This window comes from Paramisgurnus dabryanus, chromosome 22 (genome assembly GCF_030506205.2).
Source record: "Paramisgurnus dabryanus chromosome 22, PD_genome_1.1, whole genome shotgun sequence".
Taxonomy (NCBI): domain Eukaryota; kingdom Metazoa; phylum Chordata; class Actinopteri; order Cypriniformes; family Cobitidae; genus Paramisgurnus; species Paramisgurnus dabryanus.
In genome coordinates, this window is record NC_133358.1 from 18,636,789 (window position 1) to 18,655,696 (window position 18,908).

Consider the following 18,908-nt stretch of genomic DNA (forward strand, 5'->3'; position numbering starts at 1 on the left):
GTTTTCATACAACAAATACTTAGATTGCTTTACGCTTATTAGATTTTCCAAGAGTTTCCTAGCTTTCCTCCTAGACGGTAATAACGCTAATGAAGTTGCGGTGTAAGACATTTTAAATATACACTTGTGAACCAGATTTGTTTTCGCAGTAAATATACACTCCCAGACGACTGGGAGAGAACCTTTCTGTCAAATTATAATAATACAGCGTACGGTTGAAACAGACAAACAAACCATCACACGCCTCGAATATAACCACTGAAGAGGTGCTATCAAAAACGAACAGTGTGAAAACACTTCTGTCTTTATTTGCTTGTTGAGATCGACATAAATAGCTACTAATACTTTGATATCTTACTTTACTGTGGTAACAGATGTCCTCCTCAAGTTTTCAGCAATGCCGCATGGAATGAATAAGCGAATAACAGGGTTATTCATATTTGCTGTCACTCTCAGTTATTTGTTGTGTTGTTTGTACTCATCTTTACTTAATGCATCATTTTTCTTCACTCTTACTGGGGGCTGTGTGCTAAACATTCAACTACTAAGCATCATCATGTCAAAAGCAGCAAGCTACTGATTTATGAAGCACCTTGCAGGACTCATCCTGTCATGTCAGACCCAAAGTGTCCTCCCATATCACTTACACGACAGGCCAGCCCTCATCCTCCGTCAACCTTCCCATAACCTTCCAGTTTGAAGATACAAACCATCAACAGCTAATAAACATGCAGGGCACTAGACGCTTCCTCGTTTAAGTAATTTATATCCATGTAAAGCTTTTAACCACAATCTAAAGTCTTACATTACAGTGCGTTCTGACTTCAAGGCACGTCTCAGGAAGAACCCAAAGTACAAGATAGGGCACTCTCCGGTTCCTCTGAGAACCACACAAAAGAGCAAAGTTTCTATGGTCCCATTATCCGGCAGCCATGCCTGAGGCCAGCTCCATTAAACTGCTGTAAAAGTCATCCCAGAGCCAATAACACTACAATCTTTCAGTTGTATGAAGTACATAGTAAAATGATCTGGGACCAAAGCATAGAGATAAATGGATCCTTAAAGGAATCAGATGTGGTCCAGATTCATCAAGGCGCTTTCAGCTTTAAAGAGTGATACTGTAGGTGCGTGTGACATTTAAATTCTAATGCACCTGTGCAATCTGCATTTCCATTGCTTATAGACTTTGATACAGCAATATTATTATTAGTGGTGTGCGAGGCAAAAACTAATGTGGGGTTAGTTGTAACACGGACTGTTTACATTGTTGCACAAGGTTGAAAATTTTGCTTTTCCGGTATTTTTCACATTGCCAAAAGACGATCTCCCACAAATTATTGGAAATGTATAATGTTTTCCAGAGAGTTATTGATGAACGAGTGTTTTGGTGGCATGTAAGAACATTTTTTCAACATTTTTGGTTTCTAAGCTGAGTGTGTAAGATACCAAATCCAATGCTATGGAAAAACCAAGAAACAGAACACAAACAAAACAAAGCAATGGTTTTAATTTTATCAGCACAGCTTATCTGGGGCACATACAATAACCTTGCGATAGGTCATTGATCTTAAGTGCAAAAAACAGAATTAAAGGCACTTGAAATTTCATACAGATTTGTCTTACAGTACACTTTTTTGAATGAACAAATCAACATCATAACTGCAGCCATCAATCAAATGGGGACTGCAATCTGTTTTGAATGACAACCGTTTTGCATACTTAGAAGACAGGCGCTCTTGAGAAAAGCTTTCTTTCTCTTTGACTGTGCGTGGACACAGACTCAAACTCCCAGGTGTGTTCATGCAGCACAGACTCCTCTTACTTGCTGGTACAGCTGCATGAATGCATGAGGTTTCAAATCTGCATGAGCAATATATTCAAAATCTTTTACGAGCCTCATCAAATTCTCTGAAGACTGAGCCAAAGGACGTAACAATGCAAATCTGTTTTAGTGAAGGTTTGGGCATGCTGTCGCTCTGAGGCTAAAGTGATTCTGTTTGGATACATTGAATTTTTAACTTTGTTATCCACTATTTTGAATTAAAGACCACTTATTTAATTGCTAAAAACAACATTATTTTGTGTATTTGTTATAATAAAATGTGTTTGTGTGGTTTACGGTTAAAAAACACGTTATTTTCCACATACTGTACATTTTTGTAGCTTTAGATTTCACTCTCAATCACCTGACCTAACCCATAGAAAATCTGTGGAGAGAACTTAAGATCAATGTTCATAAAAGAGGCCAAAGGAACCAAGATTTAAAGACCATTTGTGTGGAAGAATGGGCCAGAATCACTCCTAAGCAATGCAGACGACTGGTCTCTCCATACAAGAGGCGTCTAGTAGCTGTAATCACCAACAAAGGCTTTCCTACAAAGTATTAAATAATGCGTGTTCAATACTTATTCCCTGTGTCATTTCACTTTATTTATTATGACTCAACTTGTATACTTAAATGTTCTTATTTTTATGAATTCAATACTTGGCTTGATAGCTACATCTGGTGGAAATTTTGTGTCAATAGCCCACTTAGAAATCCCTTTACTGAAAAAAATGCTGATGTGTCAAATACTTATTTTCCCCGCTGTATTAAAAAGGATTAAGTTAAGACAAAGTTGATAATTTTCCTGGTTCACTGTTTGAAAAAATTGTCAAAATGTATACCCCAACTGTCACTGGGGCGGTACTCTTTAAAAAGGTCCATTAGGTACAGATATGTATATATTTGGTTCCAATACTGTGAATACCTTTGAGGAACTAATATGAACTCTAAGTACAAATGTGTACTTTTTGAAAGGGTATGGCCCAGTGACCGTGTTAGGGAAACCTTTGTTTGCATCATTAAGAACTGTAAAGAAATTGAAATGTGAAAACAATTGCACATAGGTTTTTCAAACAGGGTCAAAGGCATTAATCAATACTTCCACATGCAGGTCTGTTATAGTCGATCTATAAAATGGCAGCAAGCCATTATTACAGACTGAATAGGTCAGAGAGCCGTGGTGTGATCAGTGACACAGGCAAACCAGAGCTGCTCTCCTTACAACACCGAGCATCACCACCATCTGTCGCTCATCCCATCGCCCACTCACCATCATGACACGAATGAGACACCCATTCACGCAGCGCTGCCTTTCTCTCTCTATCTCGCTCTCTCTCTCTGGGAAAAGGTATAAACTATCCAACATTTTCCACATCACAGGACCCGTTGACCTGTGACTGCAATGTCAATCCGTCTGCTGCCATAGCAAACCTGTATTGGAAATGATCACTCGGACAGTGAGGGGTCAGGCTCAATGTCCATAATGCATCAGCGGCTTGAGTGAAGATCAGCAAAGTAATAGGGAGGGGTAAATAGCTGCAGTACACTAGTGGTACTTGCCATCCAGAAGTTTTCGGTATGCCGGTTTCACTTAGCTGAAGTGTCATATCATAAACACTGCATTCATCAAACAGAATCCAGGAACAGAATTTGTAAAATATGTGGGTCATGTGATGCAAACCAATTGTGCCGCACAAGCCCTGAAAAGTGAAGCCAAAAGCCAGTCTCGATCACCCCCCAGTGACTGGTCCTAGTATAGGTCATAAACCCCGCCTCCCCCATGTTATTCAATGGGACTTGAGACTACAACTAAACAATTTAATTACACTTCAAATATCTTTTTTTCCGAAGCTGGTTTCAGTGATTTACTAGTAGTTTTTATCACGCTGATGTAAATTTAAGTGTTTGTTTTTCAAATAAGTTTTTTTTTTTGTTAGTTATTTAATGCTATAAAACGGTGGAGTGACATCATGATTGACAGCTGTGATATGCGCATTCTGCGAGGGCGGGGCCTTGATTTTGCGGCTTTTTCTTCCTGCTCTCTATTGCGCAGGACTGGTCCCGAAATCGCTACTGTGCAGACTCACGACCCAAGATGTCAGTGCCATATCGGGACACTGGCGGCTTCACTTTTCACCAATGGATGTCAGATTAGCAACTCAGATTTATCATAAAACCTCTTTTTTTTCTGGATTTATGAATAAAGGTCCTGTATAGGTCAGTGGCAGAGCATTGTGTCAGCAGGAAAAAAGGTAATGGGTTCAAACCCAGGGAATACACATGCTGATGAAAATGTATACCTTGTTGCTTTGGATAAAAGTGTTTTCTGCTATACACCTGACAACTGATCGTTTTTTATTACAGTAAAATTGCATCAAAAATGTAAGGAATTCAATGGCATTTTCATAAACCTACTAAAGAGAGCCTACTGGTCAAACATCATGTTTTTGAATCTTTTTCCTGGTCCTATATTTTGTTGCCGCTGTGATTTCCAGCTGAGAAGTGTTTGGCAAAATACTTTTGCTTTACAGTTGCAACAATGTGCATTACAGGTGGCAGATGGATTTGACAAATGAGATCCTTGGCATGAGTGTGCGTTTGTGTCCACACGTGTGTATGAGATGAAGATTGAAAGTGTGTGTGTGTGTGTTTGTGTGTGTGTGTGTGTGTCTGCACATAATATGTGTGTTTGAGAGAGAGATGAAGTATGTGCATCTGTGAAACATATTGAAGAAATATGAAAGCAGCCCACCATACAAATTGTCCAGGAAAGTGAATTTACTTTGACTTACAATGTGTTGCACAAACACATTTCACAAAGTGCAGTATCTATTCTCCTCACATGTTTGCAGTGGAAATCAAACAGGCATACACCCGAAAATGTGCGCATACACCGGAGTAGTTTGGTAAGCTAATAAGCTAAAGATGTACTTCAACATACAATCTTCAGTAAAACATAAGATTGCTGGAGCAATTTCTTCCCATCAAACCGAACGTTTCTTTTCTCTCAGCACTTTATATCCTGGGGTAAGTGTGGAGGCACACAGACCTGTTTGAAATACGCAGGGAGTCAGATAGTCATTTGTTCGGTGCAGACATGTGTAGTCTTTTTGAGCTGTTTCACACTTTTACTTTCATACAGTCAGTGTTACAAGAGAACATTTTATTTGAGTTTTGTTTCGTAAAAAATGTCGTGAATAACAGCCGGTGTTGTGTGTAATGCATTACTTAAATACTTTAAAACTAAACTTCTTTATTTTTAAGAAATATAATTACCACTACTTATGTACTTGCTTACATACTGTGTACACCCAGCAAGCATCTTTGCTTTTAAAGGACGTCTAATAGCCGTCCACAGGCAAAATTTGGGCTGTCTGTGAAAATTTAATCTAAGACGTCTATAAAATAATAAAACAGTTTGTCCGTTTAGGGCTACTGAAGAAACATGATGGCACAGAATGGGGACTTCCATTGTAAGGGGACCGCAGTGGATGTAGATCAAAATGGCTCATTCTAAGGTAATAAAAACTACTTTAAAAAATACTTTAAAGGGGACATTTCACATAAATTTTTTAAGATGTCAAATAAATCTTTGGTGTCCCAGAGTATTTAAGTGAAGTTTTAGCTCAAAATATCATAGATCATTTATTAGAACATGTTAAAATTGTCACTTTGTAGGTGTGTGCAAAAATGTGCCGTTTTTGGGTGTGTCCTTTAACATGCGAATGAGCTGATCTCTGCTAAAGGGCCGTGGTTGGATAGTGCAGATTAAGGGGCGGTATTATCCCCTTTTGACATGACCAGGGGAGCCAAATTTCAATGACCTATTTTTTCAAATGCTTGCAGAGAATGGTTTACCAAAACTAAGTTACTGGGTTGATCTTATTCACTTTTTCTAGGTTGATAAAAGCACTGGGGACCCAATTATAACACTAAAACATGGAAAAAGTCACATTTTCATGGTATATCCCCTTTAATGACCTAATATAACTAAGGGATAACCCTGGCTTAATCTAAACTGTGTATGAGAAACAGCTTTTGTTTGGATCCAAAGGAATGAATGGATCTAGGCTAAATGCTAACACATTCAAGAAGCGCTGTACAAAGATTAAAAGTGCATGCATTGAAAAATGATAGGTACACTCTAAAAACCGTTGGGTTATTTGTTTTACCCAATAGGTGGGTTAAACGTATTGGGTTGTTCTGTTGGGTTATTCCTAGCTTGTATTGGGTTATTTCCATAACAACCCAGAGAGTTGGGTTAAAATCGGGCTCACGTCACCCATTTTGAATTTCAACGGTTGACCGGTGCCACTGCTGAGTGCGGACAGACACGAGAGGTACGTTTTAATATATATATCTCTGTGTAATGTTTTATTTTGCTACAAAGTGTCTTTAAGCTCTAACACACAGTAAACTATCAGTCACGTTTAAATAAGTGTACAAAAACGCTGTTGTCTAGTTTTTGTCCGTTACACCTGTTCCATTCATTAACTGTTATCGATGCCAAACGCGTTTTTAAGCAATCATAAACGTAGAGAGACATCGCAATTTATTTTAATACTAAACAGCACCAACAGCATGAGCCCTTACGAAAATGAATCATTTCTTCTTTTAGTAGTATAACGTTAGTTTCATGGCGTATTGATTGTCATATTGCTTTAACCATGCTTTCTGTAACAGACAATGTTATTTTGTTTAAAGTGTAGTAAAAAACGTTTTTTAACTTTTGTAAGGGATGCAACCGGCTGTTTTTTGCTCCAAATATTTTTTTAGCCGGTCTGTGTTATAGACACAGAGCTGTAATATAAATGTGATTCTGAATGTAAATGTCTTAAGAAATGACTCGATGGCATTTTATTGTCGTCTTACTTCAGTATAATCCCTGATAAAGCGCTGCACGTCTACTACTGTATTCACCTTATTTTTCACGACAACAAGGGCGGCGCCATTGCGCTCATTTTGTCAACGTTCTTCCGGCCGCATAGACGATGAGCAGCTGAGGCAGTGACTGAAGGCGACGTGTTAAGCTTAAAAAGCTCACTCGAGCGCCTTTATGTTTCTTTCTTACCAATTTTAAGCCAACTGAGGAACACCCTTATCCCAAGTAATGGTTCGACTACGATGTTCCGGTAACTTTAAACCACGCCTGGTGTTGGAAAGGTGGCCAGTTTCAGGTAAGCTATCTTAGCTAACTTTGTGCTCGTTCGCCTAAAATTAGATTTGTGATGTCCGTTCTACAAATACACTTAAGATCAGTAACGTTAGTTTATAAAATGCAACTATTTGAATGGTTTTAATTGTCCACCTATATTTTTATATTTACGATAGTACAACAGTATATTATAGTACATTGCATTCTTACAGTAGCCCATGTGATTCCTACAAGTTACTGAGATTTCAGATGCTAGAATGTCAGTTCATTTCTCATTCAGATATTGATAATGACCTTTTAAACAACGTATTATTTAACACTGAAGTTAAAGGTTGTGTGTATAATGTTTCTGTCTCTTTTTAATGCATCTCTCTCTTACACACTGTTCTGTTTAAGTATGGGTGCCATTTATATATTAATTCTCATGATGCAAGTTTATTTTAAATACTAATATAAAACTGTTTATGGTTATATTATTTTCACAGATGCATTGATGTGTAGTGATGCAATGGACAACTGTGAGGATGATACAATCAACATGTTCCTAAACTGTGATGCAGAAACACAATGGGAGCATCTATCCGTCTCTGAACACAACTACAAAATCACAACTCAACCTGAAGCAACATACATCTGATATGGGAAAACAATGGTGCGGTTTCCCGGACAGGGCTTATCCTGGTCCCAGGCTAAAATGCATATTTGAGCTACAATAATTTAAAAACACCTTTTACTGACATACCTCAACATATATGAGTGCCATTGTTTTGTCACAAGATGCGCACCAGTCTTGTTTTTTTGTAGGATTTGTTTGTAAAAACTAAAATGTCCTAATATAATTAAGGCCTAGTCCTGTAAACCCTGTCCGAGAAACTGCTTCAATGTGTTGAGCTGGCACAAATGTACATAACTCTACTGAGAAACAACCATCTTTGGTTCAGCTTTACACAGGGTTGATATTGCATCCATTACACAGTCGCCAAGCACTTTACCAGTACATACACCAACAGCTTCCAGATATACGCTTGGGATCAGCTCCTGATGAATCCGATAAAGCTGTGTCTTAATTTATTGCAGGGTGGTCTTGCTTTACCTGTTGTAAAGTTACATTAAACCTTCATATGTGATCAGATGTCATGCAGTGATATTAAACATTTACAGTGTGATCAGATGTTGTGCATTTATATTAAATCTTTACAATGTGATCAGCTGTTACCTGTCATGCAGTTATATTAAACATTTACTATGTGATCAGATGTAACCTGCCATGCAGTTATATAAACCTTTACAGTGTGATCAGTTATTATCTGTAAGGAATTTCTTAAACCATATGTGAGCTTTGTAGATTCCACTTAAAAGGATTTAAGTCTCATGATTTGAAGGAATAAGTGTTGGCAAGTTTGCAAATGAATTCTATCATGGTACCACATAAAAACGAAATGGTTATTGGACTGGCTAAGGTGCACATTTGCTATAAAAAAGACGAAATCACTGTGTAAATATTGGTAGACATACTTTTAATAATTTTCAATGCTGCTCCATCAACTCCTGACAGGACGAGGTAACAGTTAATAAAATATGTCCAATAGGTTACTTGCCGCGGCTGCTTCATATCGTCTAACCACGAGACGATTGATGGGACAATATAAGACTATCCAATCGTCGTATGAAGTTTTAACCGTGCTCTTAATTTAAAACATTTATAGCAGTAGCGATATTTGTCATTTCACTAAAGTTGTAGTGAACTACAAACAATCTTCTAACCACCAAACTAACCACCGAATGCACTGTGCCATATTAGCAGCGGAAGTCGGTTGACAAAATGCGGAAGAGCGAAGAATTAAAAAGGGGCGTGGCGGAATAAGGTGAATACTGTAACCCCGGTAACGGTTGAATTTGCAATTCAGCGCCATCTACTGTCAAAGTAGAGTATTTATTCAGCGTGCCAGATGTGTTTGCTTTGAGATTTAATTAATTATTCTTTTCTTTAAATGTAGACATTCTTGGAGATGTTGCATTAAAAACCTTACAAAATGGCCAGCAAGATGGTTCAGCCTTCCTACAGTACCAAGAGGCAAAGCAAACATTTATTAATTTGCAACCTGTAAGTATCATTTATGACACTTGTTTTTTTTAACCTGTTTATGTGTGCATATTTACATTGTGAAAATTCTGTCTTAAGGTCAGAAAACAAACATAATTCAGTATTTGGAGGAGGAGGTATGACGAAGAAGACCCCATGTCCTCCTATGGGATGAATTCGACTAATCACAAGCCTTTGTTATCGTGGGGAGGCATGGCCCTGGAGCAAGACCAGCAGTTGACATGTGCTTTAATATTTTTTTTTACATTTTATACAGAGTATCCCAAGCCTTTCACTACTGTTAAGTAGTTTCTGTAACACACAATACATTTTGTACCATGTGATGTTTCCTGAACACACTGTCACCTGCTTAAAGGGACAGTTCCCCCAAAAATGAAAATTGTCATAATTTTCTTCCTCTCCTGTCGTTACAAACCTGTACACATTTTTTTGTTCTGATGACCACAAAGGAAGATATTTTGAGTAATGTTTGAAACCAAACAGATCATGAGCCCCATTGACTGTCATAGTAGGAAAAAAGAATACTATGAAAATGAATGGGGCTCATGATCGGTTTTATTTTTTAAACATTCTTTGAAATATACCTTTGTGGTTATCAAAGTAAAGACTTATACAGGTTTATAACAACATGAGAGGGAGAAAATGATGACAAAATGTGTGAACTATGCTTTTAAGCAGTTTTTAGTTGGATAAGATTGAGTAGATTTGTTTTGTTCTTATGTTTTTGTTTATTTATGTAAGTATATATGTATGTATGTGTGTATGTATTTATGCTTCTATACATGTATGTATTTATACATTTAAATGCAGGTGCAAATGACTAAATGAAATTAAAGCATTATAAATGTATTTGTAAGTTTTGAATTATTTATTTATAAAGCAAATAATAGTAATAAATAATAATAATAATAATAATAATGGGGTTAAAACAGCATTGCAAAAATAACCCAACAAATTGGTTATTTCATAACCCAACTAATTGGGTAAAACTTTCTACCCAATGCATTGGGTTAAAATAACCCAACAATGGGTCGGTGCTATAGTAACCCACCATTGGGTTATTTATTGGGTTATTTTTAACCCAACTGTTTTTAGTGAGTATGTATTAATTCATCTAAGTTGAGGTAAGAACATAGTAAAATATTGAAAAACGGTGTTGCTTTCCTTTAAAGATAAAATAAGATGTTATGATGTATTTTCTGAACATTTCTGAACATCTTACCATTCTTTACCAAGAAACTGATGCTTTGGGTTCTTAAAGACTCCCTATGCCTGTGTATTAAAGTAAGTGTTTCTCTTGATAAGACTTTTTTACTTTTTGGAACAGCAAAAAGTAGACCTATTATCTTATCAAATACTCTGAATTGTGTTGGGTTAAGGGTTATCGTTTATCATTTCCTAGTGTTGTGCCGTTCGGCAAATAGACAGTATTATTGTCAGAAAGATAAATCATGGATACACAAGACTGCTCAAAGAGAGCTACAGTACTGTAACTCTGTTCTGACGTTGCCTTTAGTAAGATTGATAGATGTGGGATGCATATATGGGAAGGTTTTGTCGAAGCTGAGAATGCATTACTCTGAGTCATGGGCTGAGTGTTAAGCAAATGAGAGACCTAACAGATCATTCAAACTTTGTGTGATTCTCAGAGTATCTTTCAGAGTTACTGTATACTTTACTTTATTGCCACCGAATTAAAAATCGCTCAGTCGTGGCAGAATGTTAGAGGTCAGATGATGATAAACCCCTGCCAGACAAAGTTTATTAGGAAGCAATACATGTACACAATTTCCTGGTTGTTAGAATTCCCCATTGTAAATGTATTAATCCTGTTGTGCTGTTAAATACCATCATTATATGTTTCATCATTCATTTTAGGTATCTTAAATATCCTAAGTGAACTGGTAATAAGACCTTTACCACTGAAGAATATATTGCATTAAAAAGTGGTCTATTGCAACATCTACATGTTGAAATGATGAAACACGACGAGAAAATGTTAAAATTTGTAACAGCCCCAAATATCTCTTTTAAAAATAAAGCAAGCATTTGACCTGCTGTTCAAGGCTACAAAAAACCCAATGCAGCATTTCATTTAAATATTTTAAAGTATGCGAAAAGCGTGGATGTAAAAGCTAAAAACAGAACAGGCTTTCTAAGATCACACAGTTGTAGAGCATTTTGCATCTCTCAGGAACTCTGGATCATGATGGGATGCCGACAGGATGTGAAGATGTCTACAGATGCACAAAAAATGCTAGCGTGTCAACCTAAATTTTTCAAGAACGTGAAAAAACTGGCAAAATTCATTTTTATCACCTGACTCTACAGGATGGAAATGTTGTTTTCAAAGCAGAGAAAGCGGAGTCTTGCTAAAGTGCCTTTGATTCTTCTCAATACTGATGGGAGAAACAGCCACCATATGAATATATATCAGAATATATTGTGCTTCAGGTGCCAATGCATGGAAAAGGATAGATTTTCTTTAAAAAACTAAATAAAGGTACATAACGAGAAAAAGTTTGAAAACATTTGCACAATATTAACCTTTGGCCACCCTGCACTATGCAGTAGTTATTCCTATTGGTGTTTAAAAATCACTCAACCACAAAACTTTACAGCACATATTCTGACAAATGAATGCTATGCAATGAATCGCTATCCAGACGGACAATGAATGAAAAACTGGACTTTCATCAGAGACGGAGATGAAAAAGGTAGCCGCTATTTTTCCGGAATGCGCTCCTAATTTAAACCATAAGTGAACCATGAATCCCTCATGCCAGCAGCCACAAGCAGGACTGACCATGTTGATAATGAAGCAGCTTGTGTTGTCCTGAACCATCTGGAGCACATGAGGCAAACTGTGGCATGACTGCCCAGCGCAATTAGCTGCGCCTTCCTCTTGGACTCTGCTATTGCTGCCATGGGAGACTGAATGCATCCTGAGTAAAGTCCATCCTATTGTCATGACAAAATTTTAATTTCTGCTCACAGACATAACGGTGCAGACGTCTGTCACCTAACCGTGGGCAGCGTGATACTCAGGTGTTTTGCCTGATATTTGAGTTTGGAAAAAGAGTGATAGCTTGACTGTCTAATATCCATCACCCGACTAATTTTTCATTTACTTCAATATTAAAACCGGGCATGACAATTTAAGACGTTCCACTTGTGCACCAAAGCAGGTTGAGTAATGACATACGATGTTGTCAATAAAACATACGACAACATTATTGAATTTAATGATGCATTAATATATGCAAATGATAATGTGTTTTTCACGGAGTAAATGATTGGATGAAGATGTTAGTTTGTTGCCTGATCATTAACTCACAGTAAGACATGCAGATCTCCATATAAGGAGCCACAGAACCCTTCAGGCATCTAATATGCTCATATCAGAGAGTGATATATCTTAAATCTGATACTGTACAGCAAGCATGCAAATGAGACTTCAAACATCATGTCCTTAATTGTAACATCAATGCAGCTCGTATCAACTTAACAGAAGGAAATGTGGAGATACCTTGCATAGTTTAACATCACACAGAATACACCCATGGACTTTAGTAAGAGGAGACGGCATATTTAATTTGACAGGATTGTAGTTCAGGGATAGCAGATCAGTCCCCAGTTTCATTTCATACATCAGGTATCTAGGATTTCTGCTGACAAAACATAGAAAATATGTCTTGAAAATATTCCCAGTGGTTAAATTGTAAAGCGAAGAAAAATAACAAATATGATAGTGTTCATCTCAATTGTTTTTTCTAGACAGCACTGAGAATACACTAAGAACAAATGAGTTCAAAGGAGTCTTTAAGAGTTTCAAAGAATAGAATCTAACTGTCTGTCTGTCTTCCCGTCCATCCGTCCGTCTGTCTGTCTGTCTGTCAATCTGTCTGTCTGTCTGTCTGTCTATCTATCCATCCTATCCTGCGGCCTGTGTATGTTTGTGTATATGAGCTGTAGGTAGATATGAGGTGTACGTGTATGTAAAGAAGAATTGTGTTGAATTGTTTGGTATTTATCTAACTGATAAAAGGAGAGAAAGGGGGTGGGATTAGAAAAGTTTGTTTATGAACTTCTTCCTACTCCTTTTGAACATGGGAATTTCTTTCATGAGCTAATTATTTAGTATTTATAATAATTATATATAAAACGAACACAGGGTTAGGTGTAACACGGACTGTTTACATTGTTGCACAAGGTTGAGCGTTTTATTTTTCCGGTATTTTTTCACGCTGCCAAAAGACGATCTCCCGCAAATTATTGGAAATGTATAATGTTTTTCCAGAGAGTTATTGATGAACGAGAAAATTTTTCATCATATGTTTTTTCGGTTTCTAAGTTGGGTGTGTAAGATACCAAATCCAATGCTATGTCATATTAATCAGTGTCTTGTTGACTAAAACATAGCATCGTTTTGAAATATATCTGCAGCTCTTAGCAACTTTCTTGGTGGGCTTGAAAATATTTTGACTCAGCGGGGTTCATTGTAACGCTGTGTTACAACTAACCCCTCAGCACTTACGATATGAAAACTGTTAACGCGTAATTCTTGCCGTTGTTTTATTTAAATAGGCCACACAAATGATTGCTGGCTGCCAACAAAATAAATGTGCCTGTCTTATCAAAAATCGTGTGTCAAATTTATTTTTGTTCATATCTTTAATATTGATTAAATAAACTCACATCAAAGATTAAAATCATTATGAAATGAATGTCTAAAATCAGACTTTGATGCTCATTATCTCAAAATTTGATTTTGAAACTGTAGCATGATTATTACAGACTGGGTCACATATAAAAAAATGTTAGAAAAGGGCTGGTTGAATGAATACAGTGTGGATACCTGTCTATTATAGACAGATAAACAATATCCACTTCAAGTATATAGACAAAATAGTATTGAAATATTTGCCTGCAAACTTAATTTTTAGCAAGTGTTACAACTAACCCCCTGACTGTTAAAAAGAAACCCCACCTATGGGGTAAGTTTATGTTTATTTTAAGCCAAAAAATATATATGTGGGTGGGTTCAAAGCATTTACTGGAGTAGATGCCTTGTTTTTTGTATTGTGGTGCCTTTAATTAAACAATTGCTTTTTTAGCCTAAAAGCTTTTCTTTTCTTGTTGTGTCACGGGAGTACAATTGGCGAAAGTAGCAAAATGGAGTAATTTATATGGATGAGCCAAGCGGAATGGATTTGAGGAAGCAGCAGCGTGGAAGTTAAGGCTGTAGCTAAAACTTTATTAAGGCATTCCTCTGGTGAAAGGGATTCGCCTTATGGCGCTCTGACAAGTAAAGAGACATATAAGCTAAATTAGACAAAAAGTGAGTGGGTCCAATATCATTGGAAAAGTCTTAAAAAAGTAGGTGAGTCTTGTCCCACCCACATATAATGGTTCCGGCACCCATGGTTTATTTTAAGTTTATATACTGTACAGGTTAGACCGGCCATTCCCAAACTGTGGTCCGTGAAAAGGCAAAATAAGAATATGTATATTTTAATATACAAACTCGTTCATATTTTGGGCGAACGTGTACTGCTGCCTAATAAACGTTACTGTGAACTCATTCATTCTGGTGCCTGTGAACGGCACGCTCTCTCAGTTTAACCGAGTTGTCATACACGCAATGCCTCGCAGCGCTTCTCGCCCGGGGTCAACCCCCACACAGCTAGCCTTTCAAGGTATGTGTAAGCAAATACAAAAATTAAAAGACAGTCAATGCTAATGTAAACCCTGGTTGGATAAGGATTTAAAGTTGGACATGAAGATGAAATCTGCATTTAGCTTCAGTGTTAAAACTGATCAAATAATTGCTGTCTGTGGTTCTATATGGGCTATAATGGCAATCATTTAAAAAAAATAATGTGGGAAAAAATAACTATAAATTAGTTCATTTTTGGATATGAACTATGAACTGAACTACCCAGTCTCACAAAGTTTCGTGATATAGTCACGTATTTTTTTGATTCTTTTTTCGTGCTATTATCACGAAATTTCGTGTTTTTTCGTGATCGTATAACGAATTCCTGTTTTCGTGTGATTATCACGTATTGGTTACTCAACTGTTTTTTCCTATTTTCAAACCATTGTCGCTTCGGTTTAGGGTTAGATTTGGTGCTTGCATTAGAATGTCACTTTATATATTGGTTTATACTATTTTTTCTGATTTATTTTTTTATATGTCCCCTGGCGTTGGGGTTAGAGTTGGGTTTGGTTAGGGATGTCATTTTATGTAAATCTAACCCTAAACCGAAGCGACAATGGTAAGAAAATAGGACAAAACAGTTGAGTAACCAATACGTGATAATCACACGAAAACAGGAATTCGTTATACGATCACGAAAAAACACGAAATTTCGTGATAATAGCACGAAAAAAGAATAAAAAAAATACGTGACTATATAACGAAATTTCGTGAGACTGGGCTGGAACTGAACTAGTTCATGTAGAAAGTGAACTTTCCCAACACTAAGAATATGTATATAAATAATTATGATATAAGGTTAAGAAACCTGTTGTACTGTGATGACCAGTTATAGTTTTAGTGCTAGTAAGACTATTTAGATGTGCAGATTAATTCAGGACTTTGTGTAGACATATTTTATAATAAGTATTATGAGGTGGTCCGCGAAAATTCTTGATTACAAATAGTCCTCACACACAAAAAGTTTGAAAACCCCTGGGTTAGACGATGTTTATTTAACATTACTGGCAATTCATTATCTCCAAAGCATTAAAAAAACAATTAATTTCCCTCTGCAAAGGCTCCAAAAAAATGTGGATTTCAAAAATTAGACGTGAGATTTGAAAACCTCATTTCATTTAAGAGGAATTTGATTTTATTATTTGTTGGATCTAAAGTTCTGTCATACTTAGCAGCAAACAACACCAGAGACTTTCCTTCACACAACTGACAGAAAAGGTGAATTTGCCACGCCCCTGAGGATCCCTTCCCTAATTAAACTTCAGCAACTATCATTGTGTCCCATGTGGGAAAAGGGCATTTTAGAAATGCTAAATGTATTTGCATAGTACCAATGAAAAGGTGCATCCAATAGAACATGTACTATTGACTCCTCTCTACTTAGGTTCGCTGCACAACAAAACAAACAGCTCAGATCTAGTTAACATTTGCTGAAGGTTGCACCCGAACAATGTGACCTGAAAGAAAATACATGGGTCTGTTTTGGGAAATGAAGTTTAATCAGAGTCTTTCTGTCATTCCAAGTGCAAATATCAGATTATTGGTGTCATGTAAATGGCGATAGCAAAATTTCACAGCTTGTGAAGATTCACAACTTCCCCGGAATTGTTAAGAACAAGGAAAAGCATGTGTGTAATAGTGATGGAGCTTTTTATCCCATAGAAATAACTTACATTCTCACAGACATTATTTTAAAGACCAATACATATAGTGGCTCCAAAATTTGAACACTTACTGTACAGTAGACCACCATTGAATGAATAGCTATCAATACATTAAATAGGCAAATACTTTATTAAAGCAACTGTCAGTTCCTGTAAAGTTTAGTAAAGTGTACTACACAGTCAAAAAAGGTCCCTAGCACTGGGGCGGTACCCCTTCAAAAAGTATGCATTTGCACCTAAAGAGTTTAGATTAGTACCTCAGAAATACATATTGGTACCAAAGAGTTCATATCAGTACCCCAAACCTTCATAATGGTAACAAATTTATACATATCTGTACCTAAATGGTACATGTTAGGACCTTTTTAAAGGGCACTGCCCCAGAAACAGCTTGGGACCACCTTTTTTTGTTTCATGTTTTGTTTGAAAAGTTATATTCAGACATTTTTTGTGTCCAAACACTTTAAAAAGCTATTGTGGGTGATTCCACAGAAATAAACGATAAGAAACATAATTCAGAAAAAATAAGCGTTCATTGCGAGACTCTTATGAGAGTGTTTATACATAATATTTCCTCTGACATTTAGAAATATCCAAGTTCATACCATTATAATTTCACCCGCGGTTCAAACTATAATTATACACACAGCTAAACCATTTCTGACCAAGAGAAACATTTTGCATCACTGTAGTTTTTTAGAGCTGTGCACATCTCTTCTCACTTTGACTAAGTTTTTGACTCAACCCCTTATATTGCATCTCATTATGCATTTTAGCTCATTCTCTGCATTTTGTCTCAGTATGAATAGTCTGGCGGTCAAAGAACGAATGGTTGGGTTCATGTAGACGTAAACCAAACGGCGACAAGTTCAGTTTAAGAGTGGGCCTAATAATAATTTTAGGACCACTAAGGAGCATCTGCATTTTAATGTGGGTTTATTTTTCTTTAAATTGTGCGGCATAGGCATGCTCCTATTATTCAGATGGGACATTTATCCGAAATAATTTATCTTTATATACTCCATACAAAGACCAACACGCACATAAGAGCACAATATTGAGGGTTAAAGTATTACCCTTATGCAGACAAGCACACAAACCAAAGGTTAACAGCAAAATAAACATGATTAATTCACTAATAACAGAAGCCATTCATTCTGATAGCAACATAAAGCAGTTATTAATGAATTATGCAGTGTTATAGTTTACTATCATTTTCTATCATAGCACTCAAATCATTTTCAAGGCCAGTTAACATTATTCTAGTCACTAAAAGCTGTTTTAACTTAGAGTTAAGTAAGGATATTAAGGATACTAAAATATTCAACCAAGGTATCTATTCAAACATAAAAACATTGGTTAGAATGCAACCTATCCTCATACCCACTATTTAAGGTTGTTGGTCCATCCCCTCATAAATACGACCCACAAATGCTTTTACTAAATAAGTGCCTCTACTGCAGCAGGAAAAAAATTATATAGTGGGGTATAAAATTATATGGGGTAAAATTTTGCAATGATGAAATTTACTGGGAAATGATTTTCAGTTGTTTTTCTACATTATAATTGAAGAACAGTCACACAAAGAATTGCTTTTAAGGACAATAAAGTTTAAGTAAGTAAGTGAGTCTCTTAGAGTGGGTTGAAGTGTCTTCTACTGTATGCAAAACATTTTTATTACCATAATGGCATTACAATATTAATGTACATTTTACAGCCATTACATAATGCAGCTCAAAATATAAACCTGTCTGATTTTTGCAAAGAATCCATTTTAAACAAGACATAAATATTTTTGTATAATGCTATGTTTAAGTTTGTGTGCCGGGAAAATAATCCTTATTGCTGAGCACTGATGCATCTTTATTACAGTTAATATTATTAACTGCTCAAACTGCTTATATCCTGAAAACATTATGTCACTTTGATCCAATCAGACTTTGAGCTTCATTATTCTGAGATGTGAGAAAAGTTGACTAAGCTGTAAATTTAGATGTGACTGCTTTTGCTTTACACCAGCGGTTAGTGGTAGAGTTAAAGAGAAAACAATTGCAAGTGCGATTTTTCTTTGGAAAAAATACAGAAATAGATGAGTGTAGAAGTCTTCAGTCAACCCATCCTCCCAGCCTTCGCTCCAAAGACTATCTTGTAAATCATACTGAGGGTTGGCCATTGTGGTTTCCAACATTACATACGGCTATAAAATCTTTATGTCCTAAAAGAGATCTACAGTCAAAAAGACAAGAATACAACAGCCTAGGATCTACTGAGTTTATGTTCAATGAATATGTATGTTTTAACCTTCCTGTGTTTATCATTTCTTTTCCCATATTTCTATACAGTTTTTTCTCCATAGATATGTATAAAGGCTAGATGTGTTACTGGCGGCCATCTTACCACAGGCAGCTCGCTCACTCGTAGCATTGAGTTTTAATGGT

General features: G+C 36.5%; 1 protein-coding gene and 1 long non-coding RNA gene across 2 annotated transcripts in view; one reads left to right on the plus strand and one right to left on the minus strand.

Annotated features, from left to right (window-relative positions):
* cntnap2a (contactin associated protein 2a) overlaps positions 1-18,908 on the minus strand; it is a 431,066-nt gene that overhangs the window by 125,024 nt on the left and 287,134 nt on the right. The window lies entirely within an intron of this gene.
* On the plus strand, positions 6,738-8,243 carry LOC135740069 (uncharacterized). The gene is made up of 2 exons (XR_010529153.2): positions 6,738-7,002; positions 7,466-8,243. It is a non-coding gene; the product is annotated as an uncharacterized lncRNA (long non-coding RNA).